The following is a 14,401-nucleotide window of genomic DNA, read 5'->3' as shown; positions in this document are numbered from 1 at the left end:
CTCTCCTTCCCCACGCGCCCGCTCCCTGCTGCGGAGGGCCGGAGGGCCGGGTGGAAAACGCAGCATCTGGAAGTCCTGGCTTTGCTGCCTGGCGGGCACCTCTGTCGGAACCCTGACTCCTGCACTCACCGGCGGAGCGACTTAGCCTCCCTGAACCCCGCTGTCCTTAACTCTCATGGGGGTAACAGTGCACACCGCTTGGCCTGGATGAGTAACTCATGAAGAGATCATGGCTGTGAAGCGTTTCCCGCAGGACAAGGCACCTTCGAAGTAGTCGCCCAGCGGAGTGATACATAGCTGGGGGCTGGTGAGGACAGGGGTCCCTGGAGCTTCCAGGCCTAGTCTAACCAGAAAGCTGCGGGAGGCCGTGCAGTGCAACAGCCCCGCAGGGCCAGGCTGCCTGAGCCCCGACACCCCGACGGCTGCTCAGACGGGTTACCTACTTCCATTTCCTCACCCGGGAGGCGGAGATGCCTCACGGTACCCACCTCGTGGGGATGTCGGGAAGACGCACAGAGTGCACCTGGGCTGCGCTTACCGTCACATTCAGCGTGAGTGCGGCATGGAGGGTAAATATCACTGTCCAGGCAAGCCCTAAGCCACAGGGGCTGCCCGCGGGCTCAGGCCTGGTCACCACGGGGCCGAGACCTCAGACAGGAGAGCCGCACGGGACGCTCCCCGCCCACATCCTCTCGGGTCTCAGGCTCCTCTCTCGCTCTCGTGGGACGACGCCCAGCCCACTGAACCACGCAGACCAGGGCTGCGCTCTGTTCTTTTTAAACAGAGGTAAAATGTAACCACAACACAAGCCTCTGCGTCATTGTCCGGTTAAAAAAAAAAAAGGTTAATAATATTAACAATAATAACTAGAACAGTACATCCAGTCGAGAGAAGTCCATTTTTGAACAAACACACGACTCAAACAGGTGAGGAAACAAGGGGATAAAAAGTAAAACTCCACGTGCCACTTCTGAACTGGTGTGTAAGTCAAGGTCTAGTTTACTCTTCTGCAGAAAATTAAAAAATGTAGAAAGAAAAGAAAACAAACAAGACTCTCAGGGCCGGCGCTGGCTCTCCAGGGTTCACTGGAGGAAATGGACACATTACAGAGACAAACCTGCCTTCTCCGAACTCTCCTCTCCAAAGGCACACGCTGTCTGTTGGTATGTTTTCTGTCCACGTGGACAGACAGTTTGCAACTCTAACAGAAGGCCCAAGTGAGGGTGCCCAGGCCTTAGAAAAGGCAATGAGAGAAGGGGGAAAAATTTTTTTTTAATTTTTACATAAAAGCAGGCTTTTCTTCAAAGAAATTCCATTTTTGCAACAAATGCGGAGCCTGGACCAGGCAGAAAAGGACAAAGTACACCTAGACCCCTCTTCTGGGGCTCTTCCAAGACACACACTGTCACTTCCAGCCATCCCAGGTGTTTTTCCTCCCGAAACAAACACAGAAACAAATATTTGCAGAGTTAGGAAGAGTCGACGGAAGTCCCCCGGCTGCAAAGATTTCCCCACCTGTGCCCAAGGTCTCCAGCCCGGGAGCTGAAACAGAATGTCACACCTCGAGTCCACGGTGGGACACGGGACCCACGGGCCAAAGGAAACTAGTCCCAGAGGGTCTTCTAGTCGGGAAAAAGGCCACGTTCTTGTCAGGCAAGTGTTTGTGGCTCCAAGGGAAGAAGGGAATTCAGACAAAGAGCATGCCAGCGGCTTTTCCCGCCTCTGCCCAGATTTGCAGAAATGCCCTCAGAGAACTCAGGACCGCCTTGGGCATCAACCCACCGAGTCTGTCAACAGCACAAAGCGTGGGGTGGGGGGGCTGTCGCGATGACCACCTTGAATAATGCCTCACTTGGTTGTTTGTGGGAAAGGCCCTTGTTAGCGTTCGCTCCCCAATGTCCCGGACGTGAACAGGTCTCCAAAGTAGGAACTGCAGCTGGGGAGCGGTTCCTATCAACGCTCCCTGCTCCCTCCGCTGCCTCCCTGGGCAGCTCTGGAAAAGCAGGCAAGAAAAGAGCGTGGTTTGGGAAGCAGGGAAGAAAGGGAAGAGAAAGAGGGAGGGAGGGGAAGGAAACAGAAAAGGAAGGAAGGGAGGGGAGAATGGAGGAGGATGGAAAGGAGAGAGTAAGGGACTAGAAAGGGGGCGGGGAGAGAGCAGGGGGGACAGAGAGGGATCTGATACTGTCAGCCTCTCACTGGTTTCCACTAAGAAGCCAGATAATCACCTCTCAGCGAAAAGCCGAGATTAAGCTCACAACATAATTTCCATTATGTTAATGTTGCTTTAAAATATATTGCACAGAGTGCTGCAACAATCAAATTATCAATTATAATGTCTACTCGGAGTAGAAAAGTGTTGCAAACAGAGGGCTGATTACTGCTTCAGTACATCCAATCTGCATACTCATTGTTCGGTACAGGGAAAACAAATTATCTTGTGTTGGCCCCAGTTCAAATTTAATTAAATGAGTGCAAAGCAATTATAATAAAGTACAATAGCTTAGTAATGAAAGGAAAATAACTCATTAACCTATTAATCTTTATTTATGTTCCTCTCAAATAACTATGTAATTTCTTTATCACCGCATCCCATAAGAGAAAGGAGGGTCCCCCCGCCAGTGGCCTGGTTTAACAGGTTCTGTTCAGTGCAGACGCCATCGTGTCGAGCATTTGTAACCGACTTTCCTAAGCTCGGGGCCACCCCCCAACCCTCTCCCCGAGCTCCCTGCCCACCCAGACGTGTGCGTCGTCGAGACTCCCACATTTTCCTGAAACTTGTCAACACACCAGGTGCACCGCTCTGGAGGCGGAGGAATGCTGACGCGGCACGTCGTGGGAGAGGCGTCTCCTGCACCTGCCGCGGGAGGCCACGCAAGAGAGACAGCCCGGTGCTTGAAGCCCTGAGAGCTACCAATAGCCCACACTTGGCAGACTGTTTCACGTGTGTGATCTCATGTAAGCCTCGCCGACAACACTGGGAGGGGACGTGACTGCTGCTGCTGCCTCCAGGTGGGCACGGGGAGCCTGGGACTGGGTGCCTGCTGTGCCCGAGCCTCGGGGCGCACCAGGAGCAGATCCAAGATTCTCACTTAGGTCCCCAGCCCGTACATCTTCATCTGTGTCCCCTGGAACCTCACTCCTCAAAGCACGGCCCGGAGACCAGCAGCTTTGGAACCCTCTGGAAGCCCGTCAGACGTACAGACGCGCGAAGAAGGCTGGGAAGCGCTCGCACCGCTCGGTACCAGGGGGCCTTCCCCCGTGAGAACAGCGACGCAGACAGTGCTCCCGGGGCGACGGCCTGCTGAAGCGGCAGAGCAACTGCTTCGCTAAGCATTTCCTGGAAACTCTCAACACCTTGGGATGGCCTTGAGGTGACCTTGAGGGGTCAGGGTTGACTCTGGCTCCCACTGGCATGTCACGTGAAGACCTGGCTGGAGGTAGAGGACGTTATAAGACCAGAAACGGTTTTTCTCTCCGGCCCCACACCTGACCTCCGAACCCTCCCTGCTTCCTTCGAGGATAATTTTTTTTTAATGGAGAGGAAGAAGAAAGGAGAAACGGGTGGACTGAGGAAGGAAACAGACCTTGGTTAAGTTTCTACTTTGCTTGCATATTATTTCACCTTCACAATGAACACCTTTCTTAGATGAGGTGACTGGCAAGGGCTTTCAATGATGTGCCCAAAGTTGCCTACACTGATGGTAAGTAAGAAATGAGATCTGGCTTTGCCTTAAAGGTTATAGCTTCACTGCACTACATTTTATCTAAGAACAAAAGAGAGGGAGGAAAGAAAAAGAAAGGCGAGGAGAGAGGGAAGGAAGGGAAAGCAGTGGAGGAGAACAAGACGAAGCAAAGTGGTGGCGTGGTAGTTGCTGATGTTCTTCCCCAAACACCTTTAGTTCTCCCTCTTCGAGGCATGTGGAGGGTTACATTCCTGCCTCCTTGGCAGCAGGTGGGGGCCACATAGAACAGCTTTAACTAAGAATCTCCAACAGAAGTTTCCTGTTTCCTTTTTTGGATCGAATATTCCATGGCGGGTGGAGACCTTACAGAGCTCTCTCTCTCCTCTCTGCCATGACATTTGGCCATACCCAAGGGGACACTCTTGTGTCCCAGAGCATGTGAGAACCCTGACCGGAACCCCGGCTGACCTATGACAGACACCTGATGCGACTGAGAAAAAAACAAGCCTTTGTTTTTCCTGAGCCACGGCAGTTTGAGGTGGTTTGTTACTGCAGCGTAACACATCCTGACCCTTACACATGCTGATCTGGAAGAAGAGGGAAATGCTTCACACTTGTACAGTGCATTTTTTTTTCACTTGAGACAGCAATTCTGTGAAACAGCTAGGGCACAGTTATGATTTATTACTTAGTCATTAATTATCACTTACTTTAATAAAGACACAGAAGTTCACGTGCCCTGCCCAAAGTCGCCAGGGTCGTACACGGCAGTGCTAGCTTCGGAGCGCCTGTGGCTGGATGACTACCCTCCCCTCCACCACAGACCGTTTCCTCCGAGAAAGGCCTGGAACTGTCCCTGTCCTGCTCCAGCCCTGGATCGGCGCCTCTGGCTCTGGACCCAGGCTGCCTTTCCCTCGCCACTCGGGGGGGGGGGGAAGAGTCCAAGTAATCACGCAGAAGTCAAGCCAAAGGAAAACGGGTGCGTGCAGTTGCCAGCAGACGACTACCGGGGTCAGTGCTGGGCTAGAGACCACCAGACACAGTCTAGGGCGCTCCCCCTCATCGGGGTCTGCTGCCAGCAGCGCCGCTGTCTGGGTTTCATTTGTCTTTCCTATCATTGTTTCCAGAGGGTAGAAGGGCAAACACCAGTGATGAAAGGACTGTCCTTTGCCACAAGAGCTCAAGAATATCGAGTGTTCATTTACAAACAGTAAAATCTCTCTTAAATAAACCCCACTTAACCCAGTCACCAAATTTCCCAAAGCTCTCCCTTCTGCCTGTAAAATGTGCTCATGCTCCCAGCAGGTGGAAGGCTCGTGAGAAGCAGACTCCCTTCCGGGGCGTCCCTGGCCCCCCTCCCGTCGGTTGAGTTGCTATGCCTGTCACTAGGAACCCATTACGTTCAGCCCCAAACCCGCCTGCGCCGGCCACATTTGCTATTGTGACATGTGCATCAACTCAACAGGAACAGCAAAGGAGCTAGGGCTGTTTCAATGTGAACGCTACATGGAATGCTCTGGAAATACTCAATAAAGGGAAGTTGCTAAAAAGAGTGTTGGAAAATCTGTCAAAAATTGAGGAAAATGGTGAAGAATGATATAGGAACAGCCCTGGAATAGTCCTTTAGTCTCGTGAGGTTTCCTATTCCGTTTTAAAGAAAAGGAAACGGAAGCCCAGAAAATACATTGTGAACACGCTTTACGTGAGAGAGAGAGAGTCTAGAACCCTGAGCAAAGTGATGTAGCCTTTACAAAAGGGGGGAGGCAAGTCTTACACCAAGCGCTTGGCAAAGTGATCTGTATGTTCTGAATGAAGATACAACTAAATACATGTAAGGCATGTGTCTTTACCAGGAAATTCCTCATTTCCACTCTACCCGTGTGACCCCGGGGACTTCCCCGTGACGACTTCCCATGTCTGTCATTTGCCCGATCACCCTGCATCCCAGAGACATGCTGTGACATTTTCAAGTTCAAGGTCTTTCAGACATTCTTTATGTGACACACACTTATTGAAGGACTGCTGCGTCCCAGGCACTGGGTTGGATACACGGGTAGAGCGGAGAACCAGAGCCTACAGCTGGGGGAACGGGCCGTAGGCAAACAATGAGAGAATCACCGTTTGCTAACAATTGTCCCGTGTGGGGCAGCAGGAAGGGCCGACCCTGTCTTTCATAACTCAGGCCTGGGAGGCGTCTCCTGCTTCTGCAGGCTGAAACAAGCGTTGTTTGAATAGACGGACTGGCAACTTTCCTCCCTTGGATTCCATTTTTAGTACAATTTCTTTTTTGGCCTGCTTTACTAACTCGCAAATAAAGATTGTGTGTATTTAAGGTAAACAACCTGTATGTTGGCAAGGCAGTTTCTTGGGGCTGGATGAGCACCCCCGCCCTTGGCCGGGCCGGCTGAGATTCTGCGGAGGCTGGGGCCCCTTGGGATGGGAAGCACGTTCCCGCACTTTTCCCTCTCGTCCCCTGGTTTGCGCCCAGGACACTCCCTCCCCCTCTTCCCCCCCCCCCCCCCGCAACTCTGTCTCCAAGAGGCTGGCCTTCAAGGACCTGTTCACTGGCACCCTGGCCCTGGGCCTGCCCAGGGGGCGAGACCACGTGAGGGTTTGGGAGGCAGCGGAAACAAAGGCTGTGAGGTTGGTCCCTCATCCCCGCGTCTGCCGCGTGGCCAGGGCTCGGCCGCATCTCTCCCTGGAAAGCTGGAGCACCCGGCGGCTAGCCTCCCCCCAGAGCTCCTCTCCGGACCCTGGGTCGGCAAGCCAGATGGAGGCCGGAGTGAGGCTGCTGAGGTGACTGTGTGCAGAACTCAAGGACACACTGACTCTCACGCTCGTGATGTATGCGTGCTCTGTCAAGGACCAGAGAGTAAGCATTGCAGGTGTTGCAGGCCACCTACAGCTTCCAGCGCAACCCTTCGGCTCTGCCTCCGAAATGGGAGAGCGGCCGCCGGCAGCACAGGGCGGGGCAAAAGTAGGGTTACAGTCATTCGCGTGGAAAATAAGGCAATCATCAATACATAACAACACAGGAATAAATCCTGTGTTCCGTGTGCTCACAGCTGGAAGCCTATTTTGCCGTACCCTGTACGGAAGCAAGCGGGCATCGCCGTGTTTCAATAAAGCTTTACTTTCACCAACAGGGAGCGGGCCAGATCAGGCCCCCGGACCACGGAGGGCCCGCCCCCCTCTGCTCGAACGGACTTCACTCCCCGCAGTCGCTCACACCGGGCACAACACAGTCCCTCGTGGCCCCTTGCTCACGTCTTTGCAAGCAATCTCCTCACCAAGCTCCCCTTGACTTCCCCAAATCAAGTGCGCCATCTGCTTCCCACTAGGGCCCTAATCGACAACGCACTTGCCTTCGCATTTCCCCAACACAGGCTTTCATTGCCAAGTAACAACAACGACGACGAAACCGACGACGAACTGGAGGCTGGGACGGATTCCTGTGCGGCAGGCACACGGTGCTTCCCGTGCATTCAGGCGCCTCAGACGACGGCAGACTCCTCCACAATGCTGCAACACGCCCTCCGAGGGGGCTGGAGCCGAAAGAAATCAGCCTTTCCTTCCAGGGGCCCGGGGCCTCCATCCCGCGGCCCCGCTTGTCCCCCTCTGACGGAATGGAGGTCTCTCCTAATTAAACGAGAAAACACATCTTTTCACAAGGGCAGAAGGGAGGGCATTGTACTCTGGGCCTCCGAGAAGGCACGCTTTAATAAGAATCCTTTTACAATCCCTGAGTTTATTTGTTGCTTCCCGAAGCTTCGGCTGGCAGCAAAAGGATCGGAAGGTTGACAAGTATAAGTGGGGACAAAGAAGTGTGGGGAGATAATGCCTTGGTGAACGGGCGAGTGTTTGAAAGGGTATCGGCCCCACAGCACGCAGAAGCTGATCTCGGAGGAAGCCCAGGCTGCCATCGGGGTGATGTTTCCATTACAAAGTAAAAGCACCCTCCACCACCCCCAGCAGGGACATCTATTACCCTTAGTGTGTAGAGCAATGCCCGGTGGTGAGGAAAATAACTCAGGCCAACACACAGGGTGTGGGACCTGAAGGCCTGGGTTCAAATCTGGGGCACTGCCCCTCACCTGACTTCCTGCATGATCTGTGGACCCCGCAGGTAGAGGCTCAGCAGATAAGCCGTGTCCTGTTGCGGGTTCACTGTGGATGTCTGCGGGCGTCCCACCATCATCCCTGTGACCAGCAGAGCCCAGTCCTTTCCCTGGAAAGAGCCACCCACGTCCACCCGAGGTCCCGTCACTCCCCTCCCCAAAGCCTTGATACGCCTACTGGGCTCTGTCCCCAGTGCGAGGGTAGAGCATGTGACTAGTCTGAGCCAATGGACGCACTGCCTTCGCCAAGCCACAGAGACGGCTTTAGCTACGGTAGCACGGTAGCACGATCCACCAGACTGAGGTGCAGTGAGTGATGGGATGGGCTGTCCTTTCCCGAGACCTGCACGTGGACACTGGAACTGCTGCAGCCATGGTGCCAGTGGTCCACAGAGGCCAAGGTCAGCAGAGGCGAACAGTGGCACTGTGGAAGCCCCACCTACGGCCCGGACTGCAGCCAGCCTTAAAGCTATGGATTGGGGGAAACCATCGCCGACTTCTCACACTCCCCCCAAGCCACGCCCTTAGTAATGTGAGTCTGCAGATTCTCTCCGTTGAGAGGGTCAGGAGACGGAAACTCCTTCCCGCCCCTAGAAGAAGGGCTGGTCTGGTGACCTGCTCTGGCCGATGTCACGCAGCGGAAGTGAGGGCAGGCTCACACGTTCTTCCCCAGAAGCCTGCCGCTGCGCCGCAAAGCCTGGGCTGGCCTGCTGGGGGACGAGCCACGACGTGGAGGGAAGCCAAGTGTCCAGCCCACGGCCAGGAGCCCCGCTACTGAACGCACCCACAACCTCGGAAGAATGGGGGAGCCCAGTGGAGAAAGGAAGGGCCATCCAACTGAACTCGGCTGAAACTGCCAACCCACAGGTTTGGAGCTAATAAAAATAGTGGATTCCAACTACAATGTGGTGAGGTGATCTATTATATATCGATAACGGATACAAAACCCCAATCCTGGATTTTTTACTTCTATGCATCAGTAATTTATCTCTTTGTTTAAGTCTGGGTTTTCTGTGACTGGGAATGAGGAGAATCCCAGTCCCATAAAGGGGTGCCTTCCATCCCCAACCGGACAGCACTGCCAGGGGTCCTGTCTGCCCAATCCGGAGCCAGAAACCAGCAAGTAATCAACAAATTCTTAGCGACCGTGTAATACTGGCAGGTCCTCAAGTCGCATTTTGAAGAGTAAAGGATATATGGACTCTTGAATCTCCGAAGTCATCTCAGTGGGGACCGTGGTGTACTTGGCTTACCTTCCCCACGGAACCCTGGGACACAGAAGGGGCTTCTCCGGCCGTCACAACGGGTGAAAACAAGTCCACTCAGACCTCTGCCACAGCCTCAGGGGACCACATCCTGCCGTGTCCTGCACTGAGCCGCCCTCCGCGGGGGGCTCCGGGAAACACCCAGGGCTCAGTTCTGCCCTCCCCACTGCAGAAACTGGGGGTTGTCATCTTTTTTTCTCTAACATAAAAGACATGTACTTTTTCTAGACGAGAAGCCAAGATTCACCCACCCTTCATCTCCTACGACTCCATGTATTGCTAGAATTTGATGCACAATTCCTATAATTTATTTTCTTTAAAAAAAAATAATAAACTAAAGCAGGGACTCCACAGAAGTCATGTACCACTCCAGGAAAAAGCTAGAACCCGCCCGACCTGTGTCGAGGTGGCATCCAGCAACCAGGGCTCACCGACTGCTGACAAACTGTGTGACTGCGTGTGCACACGTGTACATGCATGTGGGGGGGGCATTATTTCTATTCTTTAATCAGAGGATAGCCAGACTTTCTCCACCTCAGGTGACTTTATGTTTTAAGTTCTCTTTTCAAAAGCTTTTTTTTTTAGATTTTAGTTATTTAGTTTTTAGAGAGAGGGGAAGGGAGGAAGAGAGAGAGGGAGAGAAACACTGATATGTGAGAGGTTGCCTCTTGCATACCCCCAGTGGGGGACCTGACCCACGACCCAGGCTCGCGTCCGGGCTGGGAATCGAACCAGCAACGTTTAGGTTTGCAGGCTGGCACTCAGTCCACTGAGCCACACCAAACAGGGGCTATATTTTAAGTTCTTAAATGGTTGTTTTTCTCCCTCAGATGCACTGACCAAGGTCGAAGGAAGAAGCCCTTGTTGAAGACCGAAAGAGAGAACTGGACGTGGTGGACAAGGAGACTTCTCTCAGCCCAGAGGTCGAGCAAGGGAATCACCGACTGACCTTTCCCCTTTCCTCTGAACTCTCCCAGGCCCCAGCAGCTCCTCACCTCCCCTTTCTTCTTCCCCACTCCTGACTGGGAGGCTCGTCTCTTTCCCCAGGAAGGCTCAAGGACAAGGCCAAGGCACTAAACACGGTTCGGGCACAAAGGGAGGCCCGGGTCCTCCTGGCTGAGCTCCTCCAGCCGGACAACCGGCATCGCGTCCGACATCGGGCGGCGGTCAGCACGAGGCCCAGAGCCGTGCAAACCCGCCTTCCTCACCAGAACGCCCGCCCGCCCGAGGAACGGAGGAACACGTCCTGGGGAATCAGATGCCAGGGAGAAGACATCCGGAAGGTGAATGAATGGGCAGGGCGAAGGTGGGCAGGGAAGCTCTGGGGAGAGGGGGAGACTGGCGTGAGAGGAAGAAGAGTCAGCTGCAGCGAGTAAACACCAACGTGGCAAAGCAAAAAAAAAAAACAATAATTAGAGGGTGAGGGGGAAAGTGGCAAAGAGCTTCGACTGAATTCTCATCCCTCGTCCCCTTGCTGGTACCGACAGTGCAATCTCGGTGGCACGGTCTTACGATCCTCTGTGACGGACCAGCCACCTCTCTTCAGCTCCTTCCCTAAAACGGATCTTCTTATTTCTAGCTGCACAGGCCTTCTTTGATCTTTTCCAATGTGCCAGACGTGTCCCTGCCTCGGAACCTTGGCATTCACTGTTGGCTTCTACCACAGCAGGGTTCTTCCAGTCCTGCAAGTCTCAGTGCAAATGTCACCTCCTCCGAGAAGTCATCCTTGATCACCTTACCGCACACAGACCCGCCCCTGCCCGTCACTTTCCACCTCATTACACTGGAATATTCCCCTTCGTTGCACTTCACACTAGCTAAAACCGTCTTGTTTACGTTACTTCCTTCCTTCTGCTAACTTGGGGCTCGGTTTGTTCTTCTTTTTCCGGCTCTCTGAGGCATAAAGTCAGGTTGTTTATTTTTAGATCTTTCTTCTTTTTTTAATGTAAGCATTTGTTGCAGTAAACTTCCCTCTTATTCCTGCTTTTGCCGCATCCCATACGTTTCAGTGCGTCGTGTTTTCATTTCCATTTGCCCCCGAGGTAGTTTCTAATTTCCTTTTTGATTTCTTTGTTGATCTAGTGGTTGTTCAAGAGGGTGCTGTTTAATTTTCACATATTTTTGAGTTTTCCAATTTTCCTTCTGCTGTTGAGTTCTGGTTTCACTCCATTGTGGTCAGAAAAGAGGCTGACACGATTTCAGTTTTGTTAAGATGTGTTTTGGGGACCTGATACGCGCTCTGTCCTGGAGAAAGTTCTCTGTGTGCCCGAGAAGGCGAGCCTCCTGCTGCTGTTGGGCAGACCTCACGTATCTGTTGGGTCCATCCAGTCTACACTGTTGTTCGAGTTCTCTGTTTCCTTATGGGTCTCGAGTGTGGACATTCCATCTGTCACTGACAGGGCGGCACTGATGTCTCCTGTTCTCATTGCATTGCTGTCTATTTCTCCCTTCAGTTTCATCAATGTTTGCTTTATCGTTTTAGGTTCTCTGCTGCTGGGTGCATACACAGCACTTATAGTCATTATAGCCTCTTGACGCACTGACCATTTCATCACTTTGTCTCTTGTGACAGTTTTCGATTTAAAGTCTATTTTGTCTGATGGAGGTATCACCACCCCTGCCCTCACTTGATGACCAGGGTCACAGAACATCGTTTTCCGTAGCTTCACTTGTAGCCTCTGTGTGTCCTTAAGCCCGGAGTGAGATTTTGGCAGCAGTTGGACCTTTTAACAAGATCTAGTCGGTGACTCTATCGAAACCATCCTGCTGATGCGTCTCTTCACCTGCTCACTGTCTGTCCCGTTCCAGAATGCTAGCTCCTTGTCACCGACTCATCCCCTGTGTGGTGCCCTCCCGTGCCCCGCACCTGGCCTGACACATAGGAGAAACTCAAGGAACACTTTCCAAGTGAAAGGAAAGTAAATAAACACAGCCCGGGGAGAGAAAGCAATCATTAAATAATTCATTAATAAGGTAAAATATCCATTGTTAACACAACAAATGTGCCCTTCCCACGTCTTGAGAGTGTGCGCTTCATAAAAACCTTCGAGTCCCGTGGGGCTAGTCCTGGGGGCGGGGGGTGCCGGGAGGGGCAGTGTGAGAAGGGGGCAGGAAACCAGTCTCAGCCGCAGGGGTTAATTGCCCCGAGGGACCCTTCAGGTCTCAGATGTGCGGCTCCGTGGCTCCGCACTGGGGACGGGGGCAGGAGTGTAGAACAGCTGGAGCAGGGTTACGGTGAAAAGGAAAATGGGTTTTAGCTGGTTCTGCCCCGTTTTTCATTCTCCAGAGACGAGGCACCCTCCACTGCCCGGACCGGGGTGGCCCACTCCCACCGTCAGCCCACCCTGCCCCACAGCCCTGCCTCCGCACGCGTTTATTGGGGGGGCAGGTGTCCTCGAAGTCACTTGGGGGGACAGCTCCACAACTCCTTAGGTGCACACACACACACACACACACACACACACACACACACAGAAGTCAGCACGGCGGAACTGAAAATCTTTACTCGGGCTCCGGGAGTCCTTGCTCTCCGGCCATTAAAACATCTTGGTGGTAGTTCTTTGTCTGCTAACCCCGTCTCTTCCTGGCGCTGGCAGAAATCCGCTCTCTGGTTCCAGCCACTCTGGCGAGGGCGAGCAGGTCTCCGTGTATCCAAGTCCACGAGCCACGCCAGCCAGTGCCTCCTGGCCTCCCCCTCTCTACTAGGGCGGCACAGTCGGGGACCCAAGAGGGGCGGGGGCGGGAAGGCGGAGGAGTCTGTCCCGGCAACGCGGGCCTCCTCACGGAAACAGCCCTGACGCCTGCCCGACCCCATCCCCTGCCCACAGAGCGTGGCCGTGGGGACAAGCGCGGTGCGGAGCCCAGGGGCCTGCCGTCCCCGCTCGCTGCCATTGGACACGCGCTCTCGCTCCGCGGGGCTCTCGGGGCACAGCGAGGTGCTGCCTCCTCCCTGATCCTGCCCTCGGCCCCTCTGCTTTTATCCCACTTAGCAGTGTGGGCTTACTTTTCGCTCTCTTCAAATACCTATTTCTTTGTGCACAAAAGGCACCGCCCAGACACGCGTGTGTTAAACACCTTGGGGCGCCCACACTTCCGTATTTAAACCCAGCTGGCACAGAACATTCTAAGGGCGGCGCACAGGTCCATCGCCCATGCCAATTTCAGTTGTTTGGTCGGGGCTGCCAACGGCATTGTGTTGACCAAGACTCGGAGGATGCATCTGAGTTCGGAGGCAAAGTGTGCTGCAATCAGTTAGCAATGTCTGCCATCCCCGCAGCAAACCCTGGGCATTGCTGAGTTTAAAATCCATGGGTGTCGTTACTGGGAAGGAGCCCCGCGTGTTCCAAAACATGCAGTGGCGGGTATTGTGTGCACGGTTTGGATTGGACTCCCATGCCCTTGGTCTCTGGAAAGAAGTCACTTTACCGGGGAGTTTAGCTGAATTTTCTCCTGCTCACATTGTACAACTTCTTTGAGATTCTCACCGTTCTTCACATGAACGATGTTTTTACAGAAATTAGAGCTCTTATTTTGTTGGGGAAAATAATGTAAGCACCACGAAGGGAGAAACCTTGACTGTCTGTGTTCCTATTACAGATCAGGTAACAAGTAGGTACATAGAGAACGTTTATGAAATGATGCCCTGCCTGGTGTGGCTCAGTGGGTTGGGTGCCAGCCTGTGAACTGAAAGGTTGCCAGTTCGATTCCCAGTCAGGGCACATGCCAGGGTTGCAGGTCAGGTCCCCATTTGGGCGGGTGCGAGAGGCAAACCAATTGATGTATTTCTCGCACGTTGGTGTTTCTTTCCCTCTCTTTCTCCCTCCCTTCCCCTCTCTCTAAAAATAAATAAAATCTTTTAAATGAAAGGAAGGCAGAGGGGAAAGGAAGAAAATGGAGGAGGAAGTAGCACCAAGATCCAGGAAAGCGGGGAGGGATAGAGGGGAAGGGGAAGAGAGAGTGGGTTGGGGAGAAAGTAAATAAGTTGGTCTACAAAGCACAGGTTTGGGGTAAGACAAAGAATGAAACAGCCCACCTTTTCAGAATCATCTGGGGCCCGAGGGGCCCCTGAGGTGTGTGTTACACTTCACTGCCTGTGACCTGGGAAATGATAAGTAAAGTGACACTGGGGATGAGAACCCCTCAGGCACCAGCCTTCCCCGTTTCCCACCCCGAGCAGCGACCCTGCGTGGCTGACGACTGGAGGCCCGACCGTCTCTCCCGGACTAGGGTTCACTGTGTGCCCACGGACGCGGAAGGGGTTTCACGCGGAGGCTCCGTTTCTCGGTCTCAGGGAGAAGGAGGCACAGCTTCAGCCCAGGGCCAGGGGAAAGGGTGG

This window comes from Phyllostomus hastatus, unplaced genomic scaffold (genome assembly GCF_019186645.2).
Source record: "Phyllostomus hastatus isolate PE091 unplaced genomic scaffold, TTU_PhHast_1.1 phas_scaffold_345, whole genome shotgun sequence".
NCBI classification, from domain to species: domain Eukaryota; kingdom Metazoa; phylum Chordata; class Mammalia; order Chiroptera; family Phyllostomidae; genus Phyllostomus; species Phyllostomus hastatus.
Note: the sequence above shows the minus strand (reverse complement) of the source record.